We start from the raw sequence: 13,740 nt of genomic DNA on the forward strand, positions 1-13,740 counted from the left end.
TGTTTACCGACCACTTACTGTGCAGTAATTCCTGAGTTAAGTACTTTATGTGATTGCTTCATTTATTTATTACAAAACCATACAAGGCAGATACACTAAAAAACACAGTGCAGGTCTAGAACCTGGCTGAGTTCAAGTTCTGAACTTACCACTTAGCTGCATGACCTTAGGTAGGTTACTTAACCTCTGTCTCAGTTTCCTCATCTGTCTCACAGAACCTTAATAACAGAGCCTAGCAATAGCACATAGCAGATAGTAAATATTCAATGAACATTAGCTATCTTTTCACAGATAAGGAAACTAAGGCTCAGGGCACCATGAATGCAGGACTCTGAAAACACCGAAGCTTTGCAATGTCTTTCCCTCTATGATTAGTAGCAGGGCCGCAGCGTGGGAAGGCAGCCTCAGTTTTCTCCTTTCAAATGGGGACAAGCTTCACCTCCCTCACAGTGTGAGGACTGAGAAGAAAATAATACCAAGATAGAAAACACCAGAATACCAACACAGAGGACGGCGCGGGGCTTACAGCAGTCTTCTGCTTTCCCGTGTTTTCCCAATGGTATACGAATGATTATACGTTTGTAAAGAAAGCAGGAGTGGGCCGAGCTCCGGGGAGCCAGTGGGGTCAGGGTGGCTTAGAACAGGGCAGACAGGCGTCCCAGCAGCAGGCCCAGGCACGCGGGGGACCCCCAGGAGGGGAGGGCATCAGGAGCACTGGCAGAAGCTGACCAGCGGGCTCCAGCTGCCTCAGAAATGACCCCCAGCCCAGAGGAGGCCCTGCCTCGGGGTCCCAGCCCAGGCCCCAGAGCCAGGGCTGGCGGGGCGCCCCCACAGGCTGACGGCAGTGCGGCCACAAAAAGGATGGCCTGGCTCCCACCCAGCCTCCTGGGGTTGGCGTGAGGATGAAGTGACGCAGTGGAGGGAAGGGTCCAGGACACTGGCCACTGTGCACAGAAGCGGCAGCCACCGCCATCACTAGGTGGAGAAAGGAAATGGAAACCACCGGCCACATCCTGGCACCATCCTGGCCAGGAGGGCGGCCAGTGGGGGGGGGGGGGGGGGAAGACAGGCATGTGCCTCCTCGTTCCTGTCCTCTTCCTCTGTCCTCCACTCAGAGACCAGGGCCAGGCTCCTCCCCGCCCAGCTGCAGGGGGCAGGAGGCGGGGCGGCGGAGCGGGTAGCCACTGGGGACCTGGGGCCTGTACTGGAGGCTGTCCCTGCATAGCCTCCTCTTCACTTCCTCCCGCCTCTCCAGCCTCCACCCTTCATCTTCCCGGGTGGAAACATCTGCTTTAACCCATAACAAGGGTCCCTCCTGCCATCCCTCCTGCCGCCCACCTGGGCTGGCTCCCTGCACACCGCTGGCCCACCACGATGCGGGTCCCGCGACGCGCTCCTGGGACGCGCCCAGCAGAAAAACAAAACCCAGGACCAGTAACGGCAGTGAGGGCCACTCCAGGCACTTCCCAGGGGCCAGTCCTGTCTCCCGGGTTGAGGCCAGATATTAGTGGCCTTTCTCCTTGTCTCTGCTCACCAGCCCCTTGTCCCAGGCCCAGCGCACCCGCCCGGTTTGTTCAGGGAAAACTGACAGCATCTGCAGGGGCCGAGGCTCTCTGGCTTCCCCCTGAGAGAAGAGGCCAGAGAGGCCTCGAGCTGTCAGTGTCCAAAGAGCAACTAGAGTGGGGCATGCAGACTCCCACCCAAAAGGAAACACTGACAAAAGCCAGGCTCAGCGGTGCACACCCGGACTCCAGGGATTCGGACGCTGAGGCAGGAGGATCACAGGTTTGGGACCAGCCTGGGCACCTCAGCGAGGCCCTGGGTTCAAAATCCCCAGAAGTGCAACAGAATGACGTAAAGTGAAGGATCCCTTCTTGTCCTTCAAGCCTCAGTTCATGAGCCCTCCCGGCCTCCCCTCAGCAGCCCAGTCACAGCACACAGCCCAGGGGGCACTTACCAAGGGACAATGATGGTGCACCTGTGGGCTTCTTGATTTGTGACTCACAGTGCGGGTCTAATGAATGTCACAAGAATGAATGGCCGAAACCTAAAGAACCTGGCAAGCCCACCAGCTGGGCACCCAGGAAGTCCTTGGAGGGGATAATGGAGACCACCCCTCACCCCCCACAGCACTGCCAGCTCTTCACTGAGAGGAAGAACCCAGAGAACCCTCCTCCAGCACCTGCTGAGCTTTAGGAGGGGCACTCAGTGCCAGGTGGGTCCCTCTCTGAGCCCTGGTCTGGAAAGTTCAGCTTCACAGACGCTGGTCAGGGTGCCTACAGCTGAGCCCACTCCTACTCCAAGCAGGGAAACTCTCCAGGCCCCAGGCTTCCGCAAGAGTGGGACAGCTGCCCAGGAGGTGACAGGAGCCCAGAGGCACCCGGCCAAGAGCAGGCCTCACAAGACAGGCCACGTGGGGGTTCTAGGAGCATACAGAACTGCCTAAGGTGAAAATCAGGCCACAAGAGTCCTGGCCACTTACAGCAGGATGTCCCATGATTGGAACAACTGCTGGTTGGTCCTGGCAGCAGGACAGTGACACCCCCCCGAACCACCAACACCTCCTGCCCCCCCTCATGACAAAGCCAATGGAGGACACAAGGTCTGATCAGAGCACCAGCTTGCAGTCACCCCCGGCTTCCTTCCGGCAGCTCTCCCACCTGACCACCCACACAGGAGCACGTCCCACTCACGGGACCCTGTCCTCTAACAGGTGGCCACATTTTATGGAGAGCAAAGGGATCCCACATCTGTTAGTGGACTCTGAGCTCACGAGGAAACCTGGAAGCTGCAGTGTCCACGGAAAAGCAGCCCAGAGACAAGAAGTGGGGGTTCTGCCTGCAGCTGGGTCCTGAACGGCAGGAGGCAAAGGGCCTGTCACAGGGCAGGTGTGCAGTTCAGAGGGAAGGCTAGCTGAAGTCAAAGGTCACATCTACCTGCCACCACACCCTGCACCTCAAAGGCTGCACCCACCAGAAGGTCCCTCTAGCCCTTCACCCTGGCTCCAGCTCCAACCTCTTTGCTAAGTGAGCGAGGAAGGGAAAGGGCTCAGTCCTGTCACCTTCCACCCCCAGCAGCACTGCCACCTTCATCCACTGAGTGCCAGACGCCTCAGGAGATGAATCATCATCTTAATCCTCAGAACACCCCAAGAGAAGGCAGGTCTCCCCATGTCTCACGAGGCACTGAGGCTCAAGCAGACCAGGTAACTGCCAGGATCTGAACCCAATTTGCTGGAATCCAGAGCAGCAGCACTTAGTGCCCAAACCACCTTCAGGAAGAAGCTGGCCGGAAATGCTGGACGAGGCTTGATTTTGCCTCCTGGACTCCCAAAGCCAAGGTCCTCACCTAAAACACGCTCACAGGAGCCAGGTTAAAGTGCCCCTTGAAAAGGGAAAAGGTGCTGGGCATGGTGGCACAGCCTGTAATCCCAGTGGCTGAGGAGGCTGAGGCAGGAGGATCACAAGTTCAAAGCCATCCCCAGCAACTTAGTGAGGGCCTGTATCTAAATAAAAATAAAAAGGGCTGGGTTCAAAAAGCACCGTGGGTTCAATCCCCAGTACCAATAAAGAAACAAACAAATAAAAGGGAAAAGGCATCTCTCTCATTCACTCTGCTTGGCCAGAGCACAGCTAGAGCCAAATGTCCAGAGGATTGCAGGAGGCCCCAAGAGAGTGACACAGGAAAAATCTGAAAGCCCCTGAAGCTGGTGCAGGTGGCCCATTTTCTGATTCACTCCACAAGTATTTATGAGGACCTGCTATGGCAGACACTGTTCTAACTACTGAGGGAACAATAATGAACAGAGAAGAGAAGATCCCCGCCCTACTGGAACTTTTATTTCAAAGAGGCCTGCAAATAATATAGAAGTCAAATAAGGTGTGTGTGTGTGTTTACGTGCGCGTGCGCGCACACACACAAACTAATTAGGTGCTGAGGAGAAAAATAAACCAAAGAAATTAGAAAGGAAAGGTTGAGGTGGAGACTGAAATTTTAGATATTGGTGTCCAGGGAAGCTCTCACTAAGCATTTGACCCTGGATAAATACCTGAAAGATGAGAGGACAAAGTCATATGGGTACCAGGTGAAGAGCTTTCTTCTAGGCAGAAGTGCAAAGGGCCTGGGGCTGCAGCAGGCCTGGTGAGTTCCAGGAACAGCAAGGAAACAAATGGGAAGAATAGGACTAGGCCTGTGTAGGGAGTGAAGTCACAGCAGGGCTGGGAGAAAATGAGTGACAATTTAACAGATCACTCTGGCTGGATATGGGGTAGCAAAAAAGAGAGACCCCAAGGATAATCTCACAGCTTTGATCTGGCAACTGAAAGAGTAATGCTCCCAATCCAAAGGTGGGAAAGAGAATGGGAGGGAAGGTTTTGCTCCAGAATGGGGCAGGGGGGAGGGGATGAATACAGTTCGACTCTGAATACTTCAACTGTGAAATGCCTAAGTTTGAGATGGCGAGTGAGCATCAAGAACTGTGAGTCTATCATCCAGAGAAATGATCTCCCCAGACTAGGAGAGGAATGTTGGGCTGGGGATGTAGTTCAGTGGCAGAGACTTGCATGCACACACCGGGTTCCATCCTCAGCCCTGCAAAGAAGTGAAAAAATAAAAATTGCAGGGCTATTAAAGTACAGATGGTACTTTTGAAGCTATGAGACTGGATGAGATCACTTGAAAATGAGGCGACAAAAAAGAGACGTGGCACTTAACATACAGCGAAGCTGGGAACACTCCCTTCACCATGGCCCTCCCCTACCCACTGCCCTGCACACATGCCCAGAGCAGGTGAGCACACGGTTTTAAATTCCCCTTTATCCATTTTTTGATGCTGTCATTCTGTTGAGTGAAAAGTAAAGTCATTTAATATATAAGTAACCATCCAAGGGAGAGAAAACCTCCCATACACCGGGACAACAGGAGCAACCCGTACACAGCAGGACAATCTGTGTACACAGGCCCTGGCGCCCCACTGGACAGTACAGATGCTCCCTGACTTTTGATGGGGTTTTGCTTCAATAAGCCCATCATAACTTGAAAATATCACAAGTCAAAAATGCATTTTAGGGGTTGGGGTTGTGAACCAGTAGTAGAGCGCTTGCCTAGTATGTGTGAGGCACTGGGCTCGATTCTCATCATCACATATAAATGAAATAAAGATCCACTAACAACTAAAACAAATATTTTTTTTAAAAATGCATTTTTAGGAGCCAGGCATGGTGGCACATGCCTGTAATCCCAGCGGCTTGGGAAGTTAAGGCAGGAGGATCACAAAGTTCAAAACCAGCCTCAGCAATTTAGCAAGGCCCTAAGCAACTCAGTGAGACCCTGTCTCGAAACAAAATGGAAAAAAAAAAAAAAAAATAGGGCTGGAAATGTGGCTCAGAGGCTGAGTGCCCCGAGTTCAATCCCCAGTACCGCCCCTAAAATAGATAAATTAATAGGCTAGGAATGTGGCTCAGTGGTTAAGCACCCTGGGTTCAGTTCCTGGTATGATGTCATCAGACATCATAACTTAGCAACACAGCACACTGGGGAGCGCCCACTGTTTCCCCTCATGATCCTCTAGCTGACTGGGTACAGTTCACCACCACTGTCCAGCATTGAGAGGACAAAGCCACATGTCCCTAGCCCAAGAAAATACTCAAATTCAAAATTCAAAGTACGGTTTCTACTGAAAGCATTATCGCCTTTGTGTCATCATTCAGTACAAAAAAATCAAGTCAAACCATTGAGAACTGGGGACCATGCACACTGTATTCAGATCCCAGCTCCAACCTAATTAGTATGACCTCAGGCACCTCCTTCACCCTCTTTTCCTCTACCTCTAAATGGGAATAATATAGCTACATGGAGCGTATCCTAAAACACTGGAGTCAAATTAGTATTTGTTCAATGAATAAATGAAATGGTAAAGGTATATAAAAAGCCTGATTCGATAAACACTGCCAAATGACAAAGGAAAGACATGCACTCATCTTTCTCTTATCATTTCACCTCTTTCCATTCCTATTCCATTCTGTCCTGCCTTTGATACAACAGCAATGGCCATACATTTGACCAAGCCACACAGGTTACAATGCTGTGCCTTCTACATTTTCTCAAATATTGAACCATATGGCAGCTTCACATGGAACTACAGTCCCTTGCCACAGATGAGAAAACTGAGACTTGAACAGAAAATAGCCTCCAAACTTCAGGAACATTTTAAGGCACAGACAACAACAAAAACACTGCACTCAGCCCAAGGGTGGAGTTTCAGTGTTGCCAAACCAAACCTGCCTAACATCCTGTTGGGCTGGTAAAAGGGCAGGTGAGGGGAAGACCCAGAAGCTCAGAGGAAGGGATGGTATTTGTTTGGGGTCATGTGGGTAGCCCATTAAGAAAATGGGCACAGATCCCAAAGCCCTGTGCCCTCCCTGTCCCAAACCACACCCTGACCAGTCACATGGTCACCCAGTTCACAAGCTCCCTGTCACCAGCTTCCGGGTCATCTGTGGGAGCTGGAGGTGGACACGGGATTGGAGATTAGGTGGTGGGCAAGCAGGGAGCAGAGGAAATCTAGAGGCACATGAGACAGAAAAAGCGGGGAGAGGGAATGAGAAACGGAAAAAGAAGAGAACACAAAAGAAAGAATGCAGGAGACAACGACGAAGTGGGAAGCCAGTGGGAGAGAACCGGGAGCACTTCGAAGGGCACGGGAAGGAAGCTGAGGACCACCCAAGGGTCCCAGGGTGGAAGGCGGAGGCTGCGAGGGTTGGGAGGGGAAGATTCTGGAAGTTAGGGTACTGAGGGAAGCACAAGAAGGTGACTGGGACACTGAAGAGGGGTCCAGGAACGAGGCCGGGTCCCTAAAAGAGCACAGTTGGAGATGAGCCAAGAGCGGCCATGGGATGGGAGTTGGGGACGTCGGGGGGAATCAAAGGACAGAAACCAGAGACACTCAGACGGTCGCACAAGGATCAGTGGAGGACGTGCCTCAGAATCGGAGACACCAGGATGGTCCAAAGCAGGGTCCGGGTGGAGACATCCGAGCCCCGGGTGCGGAGATTATGGGAGGCCCCGCCCCGCCCCGCTGCGCCGTCACTCACCTCGGCTTACTCAGCACTCTGCCGCCTCCTACTTCCGCAAACAAACGCGCGCCGCACCACGTGACGGCCCGACCTCGGCTCTCCGCCAATCATCAGAGCCCAGGGCCCGGGTCGCCGCTGAAGCTCCGCCCCCGCCCTGAGAGCCCCGCGCACGAGGACGGGCGGGGGCGGGGCTCCGCCATCTTGAATAACTGCCCAATGGAAGGGGCTCTCGTAGCCGAGGGAGGACGTGCTCTCGGCAGGAGCCAATTCTCCGCTGCCGGGCGCGGCCATGTCTGTGCCGGGCGGAAGGTCCCTGTGAGGGCTAGTTGAGAGACATGTTGAAGAGGGGCAGCCGCCCGGTCCCTTTCCTCCCTGCGCCCCCTGAAACATCCGGGGATCCCTGTGGACTTACTGCTGGTGACTGCTCTTAAAGATCACAATCAAGCCGACGAAGGCACAGGGCGTGACAGGGAGGAACCTGCTTTGATTTTTGCCGGGCACTCCCAAACTAGGATTGTAGCAAATAATAAAATAGGGGACCTCCAATTAAATTTGAATTTCAAGTAACCCATAAATGAATTTTTGGTGTAGATAACCATAATACGGTGTAAGTGCAGTGTAGTGCTATAATCTCATTTGTTGTCTGACAGCCCTATGCCAAGCAGATCTTATTACTTGGACAAATGATCTCAGTGAACCTGAGAGGTGGGTGCAGGAATACCCCACCGGGGTGGGTGTTGTGACCAGAAAGAACTTAGCCCTTCTGCCTGCGTGTAGAGGGACTTCAATGATGGCAGTTGTTGGGATTAACAATGCCAGTGATGAGGTTGTGTGCGGCTGACTAAGCAGGCTTTCTGGGTCCAGCCCACCAGACTTGGTTGGGCTTTTACTTTACCTGATGATTCCCCAACCAGCCTGAGCCCTAAGCAACTCCATTTTAAAACTCCAGTTTGAAACCTGCAGCCTCACCAGGCACACCCACGGAGCCCTCCAGTGTGGCGCTCAGGCACTAACTTCTCCCCACCTGGCAAACTCAGAGTGAAGCACTGGCAGGCTGTCCTCACCCAATAAGAGGGAAAGGCGAAAACATCAGGATGGGGACCACCAGACCAGATGTTTTAACCCGAAGGTAAATAATGTCACTGAGAGACCCAGTGGCAACTGATAAGGATTCAAAGTGGGGTCAAAAGCCCCAAAATGTGGTATAAATAATTGGAGCAAATGAACAGACATTCAGCCAGCCGACACTGGTGCCCTCACACTGAGAGCCTGACGAGGACCTGGACGGACATCCCAGCACTTTTTGTCATTGGCCTGATTCTCTGCTTTTTCCTCACCACTCTCAAACTCTACACCCACATCTTGACCCCGGTACCCTGGTGAGAGTCACAACTTCTCCCTAAGACTCTCTCCTCAACCAGCCGTCAGCTGCACCCCAGGAGAAGCCTGCCTTGGCTCCTGATCTGATCACCACAGTCTCAGTGAGTGGGCACCTGCTGGACTTTGAGCTCAAGGCTTGAGACTTTAGATCTGACACTTGAGCTTAGCACGCAGAGGGAATGTCTGTCATGAGCCTGTCATGAGTAAATGTGTTTGCAGTGCTTAGAATTAATCTAGAATTGTTTGCTGTGGATTGGTTATGTCTATTGAAGTGCCCAGCATTAAGGATTGTCATTTTCTTGATTAAGAACCTATAGAGTGAAATTGTATTGAGTAATTTGAATGACTAGGGCAAAAGTGTGTGGGCATTCTTTATTTCTCCCCCTGGACTGCATAAGTCGCACCTTTTGCCCACCATATGCCAGACTACCTCTGTCCATGTGAGCAGTGTAGCTGCTGGTGTTCTCCTCTTCCATCCGAAGATAAGTGCCCAGACTCAGGTAGTGAATGCAAGTGGTTCCACAGGCTTAGGTAAGATTCTATGCAAGTTAATAAAGCTAATTATAGTAACTAATATTTGTACAGAGCTTTATCAGTTACAAAGTGACTTCATCTTCGTCTTCTATGGGTTGTAGTAACTCTTTCCCCCATTTTGCAGATGGGAAGAAGAGTTTCAGCTTGGATCTGAAAGAAAGAGATAAATTCTTGGTGAAAATATGTTGCCCTCCACACCCCAAACAAGTGAAGTTAGGGTGATGGTAATGAGCGAGCTTACAAAAGGCCAGGACTACGCACCCACGACCATGCAGTCTGACCCAAGAAAATCGGTAGGGTTAACAGGATGAGTCCCATTCTTCAGCAAACACCCACACTGTGTTCAGAGTGGCCTGAGAGGCAAGTCTGGCAACACAGACACACAGCTGAATTTGAAATGCAGAGCAGACCAAGGAAGTGTAGGTCAGGAAGTCTTTGTTTCTTTGGAAACAAAGACAAATTTGAAAAAAAAGAATCTCAGTGCCTGATGTAGTTAAGTGTCCCTTCCCCAGTTACTTCTGGTGGAAACTGATAGATGAGTGGGAAATCAAGAGATGGAGTACAGGGCTGGGGATGTGGCTCAAGCGGTAGCATGCTCGCCTGGCATGAGAGCGGCTCTGGGTTCGATCCTCAGCACCACATACAAATAAAGATGTTGTGTCCGCCGAGAACTAAAAAATAAATTAAAAAAAATTATTAAAAAAAAAAAAGAGAGATGGAGTACAGGGAATTACTAGGTAGCATCGAATGAGCAGACAATGTCAAGGGAAGAGCAGGTAAATCCAAGGATGTGTGCTCTGTTGAATTTTTGCTGGGCTTTGCATTGCAGATGTCAGCAGTGCAAGTCCGAGATCTCCTGATGGGCTGCGCCAGGCCCTGCAGACATCAGAGAGCAAGGTCTCTGCCCTCTGGGAGTCCAGAGGCTCAGACTAGACCAAGCCCTCTCCCTCAAGGAAGTAACTAACATGCTAACAGTGCAGGCTTACACCTCTTACCCTTTTGATCCTCACAAAACCCCTGAGAAGTAATAACATTATCCCCACTTTTTAGATGGAGACACCGAGGTTCTGTGAGAGGAACCGGTCCCCAGAAGTGCATGTCAGTGAGAGGCGGAACCAGAGTCAGAACCTGTCTTGTCTTTTCTGTACTCACCACAAGCCAGGCCAAGTTCTGTGCAGACAAAACTGCAGTGAATAAAATCACAAACCCTTGCCCTCAGGTGCTCGCTCACAGCCCAGCAGGGAAAGAGGAACAATAACCAGAACAGTGAAACCTGGAGTGTGTTTTGCTAAAGTCTTTGGCTGAGGCATCCAGAAGTCAAGAAGTAAACATCTTTCTTTTAAAATGCCTCAAGGGGGCTGGGGATGTGGCTCAAGCAGTAGCGCGCTCGCCTGGCATGCGGGCGGCCCGGGTTCGATCCTCAGTACCACATACAAACAAAGATGTTGTGTCCGCGGAAAACTAAAAAAATAAATAAAATGCCTCAAGGTAGACATGGTGGGGTATCCCAGCGGTTTGGGAGGCTGCAAACAGGAGAATCGTGAGTTCAAAACCAGCCTCAGCAACTGTGAGGCACTAAGCAACTCAGTGAGTGAGACCCTGTCTCTAAATAAAATACAAAATAGGGCTGGGGGTGTGGCTCAGTGGTGGAGTGCCCCTGGGTTCAATCCCCGGTACCTCGCCAGAAAATAAATTAATTAATTTAATTAAATGCCACAAGGTGGATTCTGGGATTGTGTGTTCGAGTGTCACGGCCCCAGTCCTTCCATCATCTGCAAATTTGAACATTTCTACGATTAAAAAGTTGGGGGAAATACATAGTGTGCTAGGGAATGGTAAATGCTATGGAGTAAGAGCAGAAAGGAGAGTTGTAATTTTTGTTCTTTGGGAGTTTTGTTTTGATTTAGGGGATGGAACTCAGGGCCTTGTGCATGCTAGGCAACTGCTGTACAACCGAGACACCCCGGTGCCTGCAGTTTTCAATGGAATGGCCAGGAAAGGCCCCACTGAGAAAGGAGATACTTAAATAAAGACCTGATGGAGCTGAGGGGAGTGAGCCAGGTGGATAATCTGGAGAAGTATGTTCCAGAATGCAAGTACAAAGGCCCTGGGGTAGGAGTTGACCTCGCTTGTTTCAAGAAAAGCAGAGGAGCTTGTTGTGACAGTTCCCAAGTGGGAACTGTCATGGTTTGGATCTAGAATGTCCCCCAAAGGTTTGTGTGTGGAAGCTTGGCCCTCAGTGCAGCAGTGTCCAGAGTGGGGCTTTGGGGAAGTGTTTGGATCATCAATGGATTACTCGATGTGTTCACAGCTGAATGGACTATTGGAGGGGTAGAAACAGCAGGTGGTTAAAGAGAGCCCTTCTCCTTTCCCTCTCCCTCTCTCTTTCTCAGTCCGCCTGTCCTTCCTCCCTGCCCCATTCCTGGCCTCCACAGGTAAGCAGCTTTGTGACACCACCGGCTCCCTACCATGGTGTTCTGCTTCATCACAGATGACCAAACCCCAGAATCAACACAGCCGGGTGCCCTGGATCCACACCTGTGAAACCTGGAACCAAAACAAATCTTTCCTCTTTCAGTTGTTTCTCTCAGGTATTTTGTCACAGCGACAGAAAGTTAATACAGGAGCATCGTAGGTAATGAGGTCAAAGAAATATGAGGCGTGGGGAGTGTCAGGCCTGTAGACATTGTGGACTTTCCCTCTCAGAGCCACAGGGAGCCTCGGGCTGTTTTACAGAAGAGGAGCGATGGGCTCAGACTTACATTTTAACAGATGGGTCGTTCCCTGAGAGTGGACTCCAAGGCTAAGGCAGTGAGGAGGCCAGCCAGGAGGCCAGCGGAGGCTGTTGCAGAAATCTAGATGAGAGACAATGGAGTGACCCCCCTCCACTGGCTCATCACAGCAGGGTGGTGTGAGACGTTCTCATCGCTGGAGGCATTAGCTCTCCTCTGTGGGAGCTTTGTGAGCCCACTGTGGAGCAGGAGGGAGCCCGCCATCCTCTGCTTCCACCTGCACTTCCTGCAAAGGCAGACTCAGTACTAGGACAGAAATCATATGGACTGAAAAACCTGAAATATTTCTATCTGGCCCTTTACACTGTGTGTGTGTGTGTGTATAAAATGTTATATATATAATGGGGCTGGGGTTGTGGCTCAGTGGTAGAGTGCTCGCCTCACACGTGCAAGGCCATGGGTTCGATCCTCAGCACCATATAAAAGTAAATAAGTAAAATAAAGTTATAAAAATATTATATATATACCATATATACACATGTATTATACACACGCATGTGTGTGTGTGTGTGTATATATATATATATTTTTTTTAACCAAGCCCTGTTCTGAAATTGGGTTTCAAAGGTCGAATAGGAGTTTGCTGGATTAGGAAAGTAAGAACATCCTAGGTAGGAGGACCCCTTTCCTCTGGGAAAAGGTCACCATCATGAGATCATGGGGATTGTTTGGGGAACGTGAACAGATTGAACATAGGCATGTGTGAGTCAGTGAGGCCCAGGTGGCAGCCCATACCTGTAATTCCAATGGCTTGGGAGGCTGAGGCAGGAGGATCGTGAGTTCAAAGCCAGCCTCACCAATAGTGAGGCACTAAGCAACTCAGTGAGACCCTGACTCTAAATAAAATACAAAATAGGGCTGGGGATGTGGCTCAGCAGTTGAGTGCCCCTGTATTCAATCCCTGGTACCCCCAAAAAAGAATGTGATTAGATGAGGCTTGAAGCCAGGTGTGTTGTGCACACCTGTAATCCCGGGTGCTCAGGAGGTTGAGGCAGGAGGATCACAAGTTAGAGGCCAACCCAAGCAACTCAGCCTATTTCAAAATTTAAAAGCAAAAAGACAAATTTTAGCTCAATAGTAGAGTACTTACTTAGCATGCACAAGGCCCTGGGTAATCCTCAGGACCACACAAAAAAAATAAATAAATAAATAAATAAATAAGTAAGTAAATAAAAGAGGCTTGAGGGAGCCTGTTTGCCCCCTTCTGCAACCCCCTTCCACTGTGTAAGTGGACTTTGAAACCAAGCCACTGTCTCTGAAGCAGAGAGTGAGCCCTCACCAGATGCCAAATCTGCTGATGCCTCAGTATTGGACAGAACTGATGAGCTGACAGAACTGATGAGCTTCCCGAACCGTAAGCAATAAATGGCTGTTTGCAGATTACCCATCTAAGGTGTTTTGTTACGGTGGTCCAAACAGGCTTAGACAACATTCATGAAAATGTAGTCAAAATTATAAAATTTCAGTGGATTACATTCCAGTCTATAGGAGGTAGGAGAGGCAAGGGCATGCTGCAGTAACAAACAGCCCCTCAATCTTGGCTCAGCATGATGTCTTTGTTCACTCTATGTGTCCAGTGTGAGGAGGGATAGGGGGTCTCTGTTTGTGGAGAGGCTAAGGGGCAACTCTCAACATGAGCTTCCATGACCTCTGTGGCAGGAGTGAGGGATCGTGGGGGATCAGGTACTGATTCTTAAAGCTACTTCTCAGAAGTGACATGATTCTTCTGCTTTTCATTGGCTAGAGCAAGCCACATGGTCATACCCAACTTCAAAGAAAGTGGGAAATGCAGCCTTCCCTATGGCCAAAGGAGGGAGGGAAGAACTGAAATCTATGAAATCCCACGTGACTTCTACCTTGATTGACAAGGTGACAGGTTCTGTTTTGTCTGTGAGAACAGAAAGCCCTCACGCTTAATCAACCCATCTTCCCCGTCAGCCTTCAGCATAAAATCTCTCCAG

At 50.5% G+C, this 13,740-nt stretch overlaps 1 protein-coding gene across 3 annotated transcripts in view; it reads right to left on the minus strand.

Annotated features, from left to right (window-relative positions):
* The window catches only part of PLA2G6 (phospholipase A2 group VI), a 55,543-nt gene extending 48,375 nt beyond the window's left edge, over window positions 1-7,168 (minus strand). The window contains exon 1 of one of the 3 annotated variants that reach the window (XM_081309736.1): window positions 7,092-7,168. The gene's annotated coding sequence lies outside the window, so the exon portion shown is untranslated. The other 2 variants (XM_081309735.1, XM_081309737.1) reach the window with 2 other exon arrangements.
* Between the last annotated feature and the right edge of the window lie 6,572 nt (window positions 7,169-13,740).

The sequence above is a fragment of the Spermophilus citellus genome (assembly GCF_964194105.1).
Source record: "Spermophilus citellus genome assembly, chromosome: 10".
Lineage (NCBI taxonomy): Eukaryota > Metazoa > Chordata > Mammalia > Rodentia > Sciuridae > Spermophilus > Spermophilus citellus.